The 13188-nt window shown below is 40.6% G+C and overlaps 1 long non-coding RNA gene across 2 annotated transcripts in view; it reads right to left on the bottom strand.

Moving 5' to 3' along the window:
- Window positions 1-405: 405 nt before the first annotated feature.
- Window positions 406-13188, bottom strand: part of LOC103350357 (uncharacterized) — a 38876-nt gene continuing 26093 nt past the window's right edge. For both annotated transcript variants that reach the window (XR_518354.5, XR_016232139.1), the window contains exons 3-4: window positions 3001-3072; window positions 406-605 (exon numbers count right to left, since the gene is read on the bottom strand). This is a non-coding gene — a long non-coding RNA (uncharacterized LOC103350357). The remainder of the gene's footprint in view (window positions 606-3000; window positions 3073-13188) is intronic.

The following is a 13188-nucleotide window of genomic DNA, read 5'->3' as shown; positions in this document are numbered from 1 at the left end:
GGGGGGGGGAGCCACTATAATCCAAAAGCTGTACTTTGGAAATTTATATTTATTAAATGAAAGTTAAAAAAAGCTAAAAAACAAATTTAAGAATAGAATAAAAATACCAGAAATAAAAAGTGTTAAAGCATAGACCTCCTAGGACTCCTTGCTCTGAAGCTAGTTTAGGCTGTGCTTCACCAAAAGCCAGGAGAATGCTTGACCACAGTCACATACCTAGGACAGAGCACCTTGGCCAAGAGAGAGACGTAAGTTTCATTGGGTGAGGGTAATGGGAAGTCCCTAGATGACGGAGTGGTGGTCCTACAGAAAGACATATCTGGATTAGATAAAGATGATAGAATGTTTAGGAGGGAGACATAGAATCAGAGTAAGGTTGCTTTTTTTTTTTTTAAAGATGTATTTATTTATTTGAAATCGGAGTTACAGAGAGAGAGGGAGTGGACTTCCATCTGCTGGTTCACTTCCCAAGTGGCCACAATGGCCCTGGCTGAGTCAGGCTGAAGCCAGGAGACAGGAGCTTCATCTGGATCTCCCACATGGGTGGCAGAGATCCAAGCACTTGGGCCATCTTCTGCTGCTTTTCCCAGGCCGTTAGCAGGGAGCTGGAACAGAAATGGAAGAGGTGAGATTCAAACTGGTGCCTATGTCGCCAGCACAGGTGGAAACCTTACCCACTGTACTATAAGGCTGGCCCTAATATTTTTTGTTTTAAATAAAAATAGAGAAAAGCATTGAGGCACAGTAGGTTAAGCAGCCACTTGGGATCCCAGCATTCCCTATCCGAGTGCCTAGGATCAAGCGCTGTCTCTGCTTCTCATTTGCTAATGTGTAACCTGGGAAGCACTAGGTTATAGTCCCAGAACTTGGGTCCCTGCCACCCACGTGGAAAACTAAAATGGAGTTCCTGGCTCCTGGCTTTGGCCTGGGACAGCCTTGGCTATTCTTGATACCCAGGGAGTGAATTAGCTGATCAGATTCTCTGTCTCTCCCTCCCTGTCCCTCCTTCCCTCCCCCTGCCCCCATGTGTGTGTGTGTGTGTGTGTGTGTCTGCCTTTCAAATAAATTTTTTTAAATTAGTAGATTAAAAATAGGTAACATACCTGACTCATTTGAATAGTGCAAAAAAGTATTATAGGCAGTAGTAATGTTTGAATTGTCAAGTTGGAAAAAAAAAAAACAGTGATCAGTGATATAGACATAAAACACAGAAAGAGCACAAACATTTGACACATTTATTCAATTAAGGAGAACAAACCTTGTACATGCAAGAAAACAAAATTATAGTTCATCTTTTGGTCTTATAGTGAAAAATCTTTAGGAAGACATTAAAATATAAACACTGAGAAAATGAATGCTGATTTGATTCCTCAATAATGGAGAAGGAAGCAAAGGCCTCAAATCCTCACCAGCATAATAGAAATTCAGTAAATAATGTTTAGAGTGGAAAACTCAGGAAATAGCTGTACACACATATTTGAAAAACATGAAATTAAATGCAAAACAACAACTCTTAAGAGTGGAAAGTGGGTTCCTTTGAGAGCAGATGTATTGGTAAGGATGGATAAAAGACTGCTGACTCTTGTTGTGAGCTTTGTGGTCAATTTGTCTTTAAAAATTATGAGGATACTTCAAAAAGTTCATAGAGGAATGGAATGAAAGAGGAGTTTATGTTGAAGCAAAAAAACTTGAAACCTATGCCTAGTTTTTCATAACATGCATTTTCATGAACTTTTTGAAGACCTCTCATGTACATAACAATAAAAAGCAAAACAAAAACCTTCCCTATACATTTTAAATTACCACCTGGCTCAATAATTTCTGTGTGTATCTAGACATAGAGAGAGGGAGGGAGGGAGAGAGAGGGGGGGGGAGAACAAAAGAGGGAGAGAGAGAAAGGGAGCATGTTAGTTCCAATCTGCTGGTGAACTCTCCAAATGCCCACAACAGCTGGGAGTCTGAAACAAGAACCAGAAACTCAATCGTGTCTCCCACATGAGTGGCAGGGACCTGATTATTTGGGTCATTACTGCTGCCTCACTGGCTTTGGACCACAGGTGAGTATCAAATAGCAGGTACTCCAATGCGGGAGGCAGGCATCCCAACCAGCACTTGAACCACCCTCAACAGTCTTAACCTTTACAATAAGGAGACTACACTAAGAATTAAGTTCCTTTCTGCTGGAGGTGATTGAAATGGAGCCCGAGAAAATTAAGAACATAGCAATTGCCCCACTCCACGGAATGAAGCTACTTTGCAGATGTTTAGTGAAGGCGGTGAGGTTGATATCCGGTATTAGCAAAGGGTGCAGCCATGTGGCGGAGCGCTAAGTAGAGAGAGGAGCCCACTGTGCCTCTGGATTGAAGAACTCCGCCTGGTGGCCTTGGTGAGAGAGGATTTTAGCGTGGTGCAGTAGAGGTGGGAGCACAATGCGTAGGTGAGGACACAATGAGGACAAGCTTCTTTTTAAGACATTTTGTAGGAAAGATAAGTAGGAAACAGAAGGGAATTTAAGGTCAAGGAACATAGTTTTGCATGTTTTGTTTGCTTGTGTATTTTTAAAATGGGAGAGGCTTGAGCTCATTTCTATGCTGAGGAGAGAAAAGACAAGAGTAGGAGATTCTGGAGAAAAGATAACAGAAGGTGGCATTTTAGGAAGCAGGAGGAGATAAAATCCAGGCTCAGGAGAGGTGGTTGGTTTTTTATTGGTTTCCAGTCGTGGAAAGATCTGGTAACCATTCACTGTTTCACATGGTTTCTTCTCTCTCATATTTTCTGCTTGAATTTTAAATGCTATTTCTTCAATTTCCTGCTCTCCACTTTCTATTAAATGTCATTATCAGTATTGAACAATGTCCACCAATGAAAGTATTTACTCGTGCCAACTAGGAAGACTTTATTTCTGTCCTACCACATTTTTTGTTTATGCTAACATTAAACAAAGTCCTTCATTTTTTTGCAATGCAACTAGCATAGAACCTAAAATAATTCCAGACTCACATTAGGTGCGGTAGGCCCCCGTATCTGTAGTTTCACATTCCATGGTTTCAGTTACCTGTGGCCTTCCTTGGGCTGAAAACATTAATAGAAATTTTCAGAAATAAATACATAAAATAAGAAATTCTGAAATTTTAGATTATGTACCGTCCTCATTAACATGTCAAAATGTCACGTCACCCCATTCTATGCTACCCAAGGCATAAATCCTCTCTTCGTCCACTGTATCCAAGCTGTATATGCTACTTTCCCGTTAGGCACTTAGGTATCTCAGTCATCAGATTGACTATCGTAGTATCACAATGCTTGTGTTCAAGCAACCTCTGTTTTAATTAACAATAGTCCCAAGGCATGCAGTAGTGATGTTGGCAATTCACATATGAAAAAGAGAAGCAGTGAAGTGCTTCCTGTAAGCGAAAAGGTGGAAATCCTTGACTTAATAAGGAAAGAGAAAAAAACCATATCCTGAGGTTGCTAACCTCTATAGTAAGCAACTGTTCATACCTGACTGTGGGTAATTTATAACTTAAACATTATTATAGGTATAGGTATGAAGGTATAGGAAAAAGACAGTCTATGAGCATACTTCATAAAGTGTTGGGAAAAACAGAATTTAAAGATATGCTTATTTCAGTGCAAAAAAAAAAAAAAAAACCTGAAATCCACGTCTGGTTTCATAATATGCATTTCCCACAAAATTTTTGGAGATCCTTTGTATGCATGTTTAAGTACTGTCTACAGTCTCAGTCATCCACAGGGGATTGGAGAAGGGCTACTCTTACTTATAAAAGCTATTAGATGATGAAAAAGCTGGTAGCACACAGCCAGTAAAAAACCTCATCGGGAACAGGAGCTCTATTTATTAAGAAATCTGCATATATCTAGCCATTTGATTTTAAAATGTAATTTTTTTAAATTTCAGCAAAGATAAGGTGTTTACATTGTGGTCTACTATTGGCTAATTTCTATTGTAAGGGATAATCAAATTGGTAGTACATAATCCAATGACTTTTCTGCCTACCACCAACTTCCTACAATCCTTTTCTCAAGTTTCTGCTCACTCATAGTTAATATCATCTCTGAAAAATATAACCATAAAAATATTTTAAAGATGTTACCTCCAAAAGACTATGGATAGCTCCAAAATACTTACTTATTTTTCATACCATATTGATTTCTTTTTAAAAATATTTTTATTTTATTATTTATTTGAGAGGCAGCGAGACCACATGGGTCTCCCATGTGGGTGCAGGGGCCCAAGCACTTGAGCCATCTTCCACTGCTTTCCCAGGCCATAGCAGAGAGCTGGACCAGAAGTAGAGAAGCCAGGACTGGAACCAGAGGCCATATGGGATGCTGCACTGAAGGCAGAGGCTTAGTCTGCTATGCCACAGTGCAGGCCCCTTACCAGATCGTAAGAACAGGAAACAGCTCTCTGCTGTGGCCAGGGAGTGCAGTGGAGGATGGCCCAGGTGCTTGGGCCCTGCACCCCATGGGAGACCAGGAGAAGCACCTGGCTCCTGCCTTCGGATCAGCGCGGTGTGCCAGCCGCAGCGTGCCGGCCACGGCAGCCATTGGAGGGTGAACCAACGGCAAAAGGAAGACCTTTCTCTCTGTCTCTCTCTCTCACTGACCACTCTGCCTGTCAAAAAAATAAAAAAAAAAAAAGAACAGGAAACAAAATATGGGAGACAAATGGAACCAGATAATCCTACTCATGCATGGTACCATCTAAAGTTACTGCTGTGACTGTTTTGCCTTTAATGTGATGACCATTAGAAATTCACTAATAGACCTCTTAATATTCTCCTTTAATTAATAAGTCCATTCAAATACTAAAGCCTTGAAATCTCTATACAAGGTAGTCGTGGCTGAGTGGTTAAAGCAATGGACTTGAAATCTCTATATAGAATATTTCAGGAAGACTGCTACTCACTACATTTTGGAATTCAAAATCATAAGTAGCATTGGAATAGTCCAATGATCAGTCTTTGAAATGTTCAAAATAAACAGAAGATTTGTTTAGAAGGACAGTATAGCATATATACCATCCATCACCACTGTCCATTTCAGTTCAATCTAAAATATCACAAACATAGGCAGCATTCTTATCTCTGGGTCTGGACACAGCTTCAGAATCCTCAGCTAAAGACTACAGTTAACTGCTCCCAATTGACTGCAGCTAACATCCTTGGGCCCCTGCACCTGCGTGGGAGACCCAGTCAAAGCTCCTGGCTCCTGGCTTCAGATCGGTGCAGCTCTGGCCATTGCGGTCAACTAGGGAGTGAACCATCGGATGGAAGCTCGCTTTCTCTCTCTCTGTCTCCTCCCTCTCTGTAACTCTTTCAGATAAATCAATAAATCTTTTAAAAACATAATTTTCCTCACAAGCCTCAGAGAATTTGGAAGGTAAAGTTTCAAGGACAACTTTCAGTCAAGAATTACTAAACCCTCAAGGAAATTAACTCCATGGCATTAAGGTGATAATAAATACTAGCATAGAATCAGACACAGAATATGCAATAACTATGTGTCCTAACGTTCCAGAATAAAAAGAGGTTTGAAACTGTAATAGCAAGCAGATTTGCAAATAACCAAAGAGAACCTCAATAAATTAAAAATAAAACTGGAATTTTCTTTAATGAAAAGGGTCAAGGAAGAAATCATAGTACATACCTGAGATGAAGAATTTTACAACATTACCTATTAAAACCTGTGGAATTCAGCTATAGCAGTATTTAGAGGAAATGTAGTGTCTTAAATTCTTATGTTAGAAAATAAGAAGTTAAAAATTAATGCAAGAAGTTGACAAGTACAAAAAAAATTAAAGAAAGGAAATTAACAAACGAAGAGTGGAAAAATACAAAAGAGGAAAATCAATGAATTCTACAATGGAATGCATTGAAGAAACCAAAAAGTTGTGATTTGTAATTTTAATGAAGTGTGAACATCTGTTTGACTTAGTAAAAAGCAAAGCTTAAATTTTATCAGAAATGAAAATGAAGTCATATCTACCCATATTGAAAATATTTAAATGATAATCCTAAGCGTAGAAACACAAAAAATAACACAAATTTCTAGTAAAAACAATTGGTACAGAATAATTGAAAAATCTAAATAGTCCCGACAGTTGAAGGACTGAATTAATAGTTTACAATATTCTTATGAAGTAACTCTAGTCCCAGGGTTGCTTTCATGGAGGTTTAATTTGCATAAAGTAAAATTCATAATTTTAGATACACAGTTCAATGAGTTTTGACAAGCATAGTCAGTTGTTTTTAAAGGCAGTTGAATCTTTTTAAAAATTTATTTATTTATTTGAAAGGCAGAGTTACAGAGAGAGAGAAGCAGAAAGCAGAGACAGAGAGAAATCTTCCATCCACTAATTTACTACCCAAATGGCTGAAATGGCTGGAGCTGGGCCGATCTGAAGCCAGGAGTCAGGAGTTTTTCTGGGTCTCCCACGTGCATAAATACAGGGGCCCAAGCACTTGAGCTATCCTCTGTTGCTTTTCCAGGCGCATTAGCAGGGAGCTAGATCAGAAGCAGAACAGCCAGGACTCAAACGAACGTCCATATGGGATGCTGGCACCAGGCAGCAGCTTCACCTGCCATGCCACAGCCCTGGCAACTGTGTATATAGTTGTGTAACCATCACCACAATCCAGATATCACCCCAAAAGTTTCATTATGTGCCTTTGTAGTCCACCTCTTGATACCCACTAACTTGATTTGTGAACCAGGAATTTTCTTTTCCAAAATGTCTTGTAAATGAAATCATACAATATATAGCAATTTATCTGACCTTTTGTCACATAGCATAAAGGTTTGCCCATCCTGTGTAAATCAGTGGTCTATTTCTTTTTAATGTTGAGTGTGCCATTCTATGAATGCACACTTTGTTTATCCATGCACACTGGTTGATGAACAATTGGTTTGTTTCCAGGTTGTTTTTTTTTTTTTTTTTTTTGGCAATTATGAGTAAAGTTTCAATAGCTAGTCTCTGAGAGCTTTTTGTGTAGACATGTTGTAATTTCTCTTGGGTAAATACTTAGCATTGGGATTGATGGATTATATGAGAAGTCTATGTTAAACTTTGTAATAAATTGCTATAGTGTTGCTCAAAGTGACCAATGCAATTTGCATTCCTACTAGCCTTTCTGTCTCCCCACATCCTTGAAAGCATTGCATAAGTCATTAAAATTTTTTTCTTTTTACCTACTCTAGTAGGTATGCATTGGCTATTCTCACATTATTTTATTGATGAATTCTATTAAAAATCAACAAACAAGTAATGCAAACAATCACAAAATCTTCTGCAGAAGGAATGAATGAAATCACACTCTAGTTCATTTCATGAGGGTAAAATGACCTTAATGCCGAAACATGATGAGCACAGAACATGTAAATAAAATTGCATGCCCAACTGGATGGAGATGAAAATATTGTACTTAAAATACTAGCAAACCAAATCCAGCAATATATAAAGAGATGAAACACATGTTCTTTCCCAAGTTAAGGTTGGCCCAAGCTTGTAAGGTGTTTTAACATTAGAAAATCGTTGTATACAAATCATTCCAATAAACAAAGAAAAAAGTGCATAAACGTATCAATGACATTTAGAAAAGCCTTGCCAAAACTGGAATTCATTTATATTTAGAAAACACTCTTTTAGCAAACGTAGGCTAAAAATAACCATTTTTACGTTTTCTACCAAGATATGTACAGCCTACATACTTAATGGCAACCATTGTTGCGGGCATTCTCTTCAAGATTTGGAATAAGACAAGCGTGCAGGCTATCAGTGCTTCTGGGATTGTAGTTAGCAAAGTAAGTGGGAAAGGGAAGAAAAAACAAGAATAAGAGGAAGACAGAATGTACACTTGAGTAGTTTTTCACGATGCGTTAGTGGGCAAACGGAATGTCTCATTCTCACAGTCCAGGATTTTGTAGCAAAACAATAGAAACCTGGGCAAGTTCCTGACACCAGCAACTGTACTGAGGAAGCGGTGATGAGTGACAGATAACACTAGGCTGAGGGTTTCTCTGTCCTTTTTTTAACCCCCTATAGCCATCCCAGCCTGACTGCTGCACTGTTATTGATTATGAGGCATTCAGCAGGCTGCAGGCAGGAATTCATAGATTGGGCTACAAAGATAAGTTATAAAGACAAGGAAAATCTTGGGCTGAAAAAGATAAAGAGGGGCAGGTGCTGTGGTGTAGTGGGTAAAGGTGCCGCCTGCAGCACAGGCATCCCATATGGACACCAGTTCAAGTGCTGGCTGCTCCACTTCTGATCCAGCTCTCTGCTGTGGCCTGGAAAAGCAGTAGAAGACGGCCCAAGTGTTTGGGCCCCTGCACCCATGTGGGAGACCCGGAAGAAGCTCCTGGCTCCCGGCTTCAGAGCGGAGCAGCTCTGGCCCTTGCAGCCAATTGGAGCATGAACAAGCAGATGGAAAATCTCTCTCTCTCTCTCTTTCTCTCTGCCTTTCAAATAAATAAATAAATCTTAAAAAAGAAAAGAAAAGAAAAAGATGAAGAGAGGAGGGTTTTGGTGTTTGCTGCTCCTTGGTTATTTTTGTGTAATACCTTGGCATTCCTGAAGATCTTAGAAAAGAAGTAAGGTCCAACTATAACTATAGAATCTTTAAAAATCGACATTTATTTAATATACCATAGAAAATACCACTTTGTAAAGCTACCCAGTTTTATCAGTTAGGTTAGGATATTGGAAAGATTCTCAATTTCTAAAATGACTTTACCCTCCAATCAAAATCCACAATTTTAGAGTCTGATAAGTATACATGTCACTATAAGGACAAGGGACTAGCAACAGCCTGTACTTGGGTCCTGCCACCCACATGGGATACCCTGGATGGAGTTCCTGGCTCCTGGCTTTGGCCTGGCCCACCCCTGGCAATGATCCAGCAGATAGAAGATAGCTTGTCTCTCTTTCTCTCTCCCCCTCCTCTTTCCTTTCCAATAAATAAAAATCAAATACATACAAATTTCAAAAGAATGCCAGTGATAAGTTCTATGAATGAAAATTTAACAGTAAGCAGGGGTGCTGGGAGAGGACAGAGGTGGAGTTTAAGACTTCCCGAGTGTTTTCAAGGAAAGTTTCACTGACAAGATGAAATTTGGGCAAGCTCTGAAGAAGACGTTACGTAGTACATTCCAGAAAACAATCAAGTATTGGGGCAACTAGACACCAGGCAGCCCAGCCCTGCGAAGTTGACAGTGTAACTGTGCATTTTGACACAGCTGTAATCCAGTCACTTGCCCTGCAAGGCATTGAAATGGAATCCCTTTCACCGCTGTACTGCCACTCTCAACCCTCAGCGCTGCAGCACACAGTAAGCAGTGCTTGGGATTAGGTTTGGAACGTGGCGTAAGACTGGCAGAGTGGATAATGTAACTGGGAAGTGGGGAATATACTGCATTTGGCACTATGCTCATTTACTAGATCTTGTCCTGCATTGGACATATTATGTGCATCTCCTTCAGCTTTTTGCAAACACACTGTTGGAAATAGGTATGTGAAAGAAAAATCATTTAAGGGACAAAACAGTAAGAAGCTAGGGCTGAAGTCATAATGTGTTTGCATGGAGATATGTGCACACATTTCCACTCACTGGCTTGGACCTATCCAATTCCTTCCATGAAGCAGGCTGTTTTAGTTTGGGTTTTCCTACAAGCAGGCCTGGAGATAGGATTCACACACAACTGATTTACTAGGGAGATGATTCCCGAAAAGTACAGTATAAAGCCAGTAAAATGCTTCAGTACAAGTTCCCACTAGATCCACCAGCACTTCAACTCACTGGGAAACTCCGGGAGCCAATGTGCAGTGCAGCCTCAGAGCCTCTTATCCAAGGGACAAAGGATCTAGGGTACTAACCCACCAAGTCCTATCAGTCATTGGTCGAGGGACACTCAAAGAAACACTGATTCCCATGTGTTTATGGCTACCCAACATTCTCCTGCAGTGGTTTCCATCAAAGTACTCATGTGAGTAGTTACAGATGTTGGCAGTTAGATGTCATATGATGAGCTCAGAAATATGTTGAGGGTATATGGGTATCCATAGCTTCTTATATACCATTCAAGAGAAAAGACCCTAGATTGAAACATTAGTCACTCTGAATCCTTAACTGAGAATGTAATGGGGAGTGGTTACTGGGGATTATAATGAGACTAAGAAGAGTTGGCCTTGGTATTCATTAAGATGCTGTACACTGGGAAGACAGATAAATAAATAACTTCAGAAATAAATAATTGTGTGTGATGAACGCTAAATAGAAGAAGATGCTAAAGTGGTATAGCATAAGGCAGTGCCCTCCAGCCTTAGAAAATCAAGGAAAACTGCTCCCCCCCCCCCCACACACACATAGCTCATAAAGGGAGATAGAATGAGTAGAAATTCATTCAGCAATTAGGAGAAGGGAGGGAAATAAGAGGTAAGCAGAGTGCAACTTCTTTCTCTAACCACTGGGATAAAATAGGACAATAACATTAATTTAGAGAAATGACAAAAATATAATGTGATTTTGTTTGTTCACTTTTAACATAACAATAAAGAAGAATTCCTCCTACCTAATTCCCATGGTCACCTAACATCTTCTACCTGCAAAGGATTAGCTATCTGTCACCTTCTGCAGGTGGGCAGAAAACAGTGAGAGTAGTGTGATGCACTCTGCCAACAATAAACTTTAACATCTTACAGAACCTCAAATGACTCCTCAGAGAACTCTGTTAAGACAGCCTAAAAGATAAGAGCCATAAACATTCTAGTGCCTTCGAAACATGAGAGTACTTCAAAATGTTCATGGAAACACAAAATTAAAAGACAGAAACAATATAAATTATATTACCCCACATGAACTCCATCCAGGTCAAAACAGTTTTGTAAGCTATGATGCCAGATAATTAGGCCATCCCTAAAGAACTGCAGCTCCTGGAGAATTTAACCATCTCCACGTAGCCTTTTTCTGCACCAACAGCTGAAGAAAATAGGTGCCCTCTACAGACTTTTTGAGAGTAGGAAATGAAAAGAAGTCAAAAGGAGTCAAATTAGGACATTGAGATGGTATTCCATGGTTGCTCTTGCAAAATTATACTGTTTGTTGTTGTTGTTGTTGTTGTTGTTGTTGTTGTTGTTTGTCCAATCATTTAAAGGGCAGAAAGACAGATACAAGCAGGGAGGCAGACAGAGATTTCCCATCTTCTGGATCACTCTCTAAATGCCTGCAATAGCTGGGGCGGGGCCAGGCTGAAGCCAGTAGCCCAGGATCTATGTAGCTGTCCCATGTTGGTGGGCATATACCCAACCACTTGAGTCATCACCTGTTGCTATCCAGGATGCACATTTTCAGAAAGCTGAAATCAAGAGTGGAGCCAGGACTCAAATCCAGGCACTCCAAAATGGAACATGGGTGTCGCTCCCCGTCTTCGTGGAGGAACGACACAGGACCCTGCGCTGTTCTTTTGTCTGCTTGGCCCTCCCTGGGTTTGCTGCTGGTTCTTCCCGGGTTGGCTACCGTCCCTTCCACCTCCGTGGAAGGGCAGTTCCCCCTGCCACATTCCCCACTTCCGCGGGGGAGCGGCACACCGCCGGCCGGCTCTCTCGGGGGCTGCACAGGTGTTCCTTCAGATAGATGTTCCCCTTAGATGTTCCTGGCGCATGTTGTCTCTCTCCTCCTTTATAGTCCTCCTCCACCAATCCCAACTCGGCTGCCCACACGCCGAGTACGCTGCTCTCCTCCAATCAGGAGCAGGATCAGCTCCTGGAGGTCATCACTCAAGTTGGCAAGAGGCAGCTGCGTAGAAGCTGTTTTCTCCTCTCCCAGCACCATATTGTGGGAGAGCAGATGCATAGAATAAGTCTTAATTCCAGTAACTCAGTCCAGTCCGGGTTGCTCCCCACACATGGGCATCCCAAGGAGCATCTTTTTTTTTTTAACTTTTATTTAATGAATATAAATTTCCAAAGTACAGCTTATGGATTACAATGGCTCCCCCCCCCATAACTTCCCTCCCACCCGCAACCCTCCCCTTTCCCTCTCCCTCCCCCCTTCCATTCACATCAAGATTCATTTTCAATTCTCTTTATATACAGAAGATCAGTTTAGCATATATTAAGTAAAGATTTCAACAGTTTGCACCCACACAGAAACACAAAGTGAAGAATACTGTTTGAGTACTAGTTATAGCATTAAATCACAATGTACAGCACATTAAGGATAGAGATCCTACGTGAGGAGTAAGTGCACAGTGACTCCTGTTGTTCACTTAACAAATTGACACTCTTGTTTATGGCATCAGTAATCACCCTAGGCTCTTGTCATGAGTTGCCAAGGCTATGGAAACCTTTTGAGCTCACTGACTCTGATCATATTTAGACAAGGTCATAGTAAAAGTGGAAGTTCTCTCCTCCCTTCAGAGAAAGGTATCTCCTTCTTTGATGACCTGTTCTTTCCACTGGGATCTCACTCACGGAGATCTTTCATTTAGGTCATTTTTTTTTTTTTTTTTTTGCCAGAGTGTCTTGGCTTTCCATGCCTGAAATACTCTCATGGGCTTTTCAGCCGGATCCGCATGCTTTAAGGGCTGATTCTGAGGCCAGAGTGCTGTTTAGGACATCTGCCATTCTATGAGTCTGCTGTGTATCTTGCTTCCCATGTTGGATCGTTCTTTCCCTTTTTTTATTCTATCAGCTAGTATTTGCAGACACTAGTCTTGTTTATGCCAAGGAGCATCTTGCTCACTGTGCCAAACACCCAGTCCTGACCTTTTTGATGAAAGAAATGAACAGGAGCACTGTCGCTGTGATGAAGAACTCTAAGGAAGCTTTCCGTGCTGTTTTTCTCCCAAAGTTTTGGCTAACTTTCTCTGAACAGTCTCCTAATACACTAAAGTTATCATTGTGTGGCCCTTCAGAAAGTCAACAAACCAAATAAATGCCGTGGGCATTGAGAAACACTGTTACGAAGACCTTTGCTCTGGAATGGTCTACTTTTGCTTTGATTGGACCACTTTCACCTCTTGGAAGCCATTGCTTTGGCGGTGCCTTGTTTTCAGGATTGTACTGTACAGCCATGTTTCATCTCCTGTCACAATTTTACAAAGAAATGCATCAGGATATTTATCCCACTTGTTAAAATTTCCATTAAAAGTTCTACTCTTGTCGGC

This window comes from Oryctolagus cuniculus, chromosome 4 (genome assembly GCF_051225735.1).
Source record: "Oryctolagus cuniculus isolate XC-2025 breed Fujian yellow rabbit chromosome 4, ASM5122573v1, whole genome shotgun sequence".
NCBI lineage: Eukaryota > Metazoa > Chordata > Mammalia > Lagomorpha > Leporidae > Oryctolagus > Oryctolagus cuniculus.
This window is presented reverse-complemented; position numbering and strand designations above follow the sequence as displayed.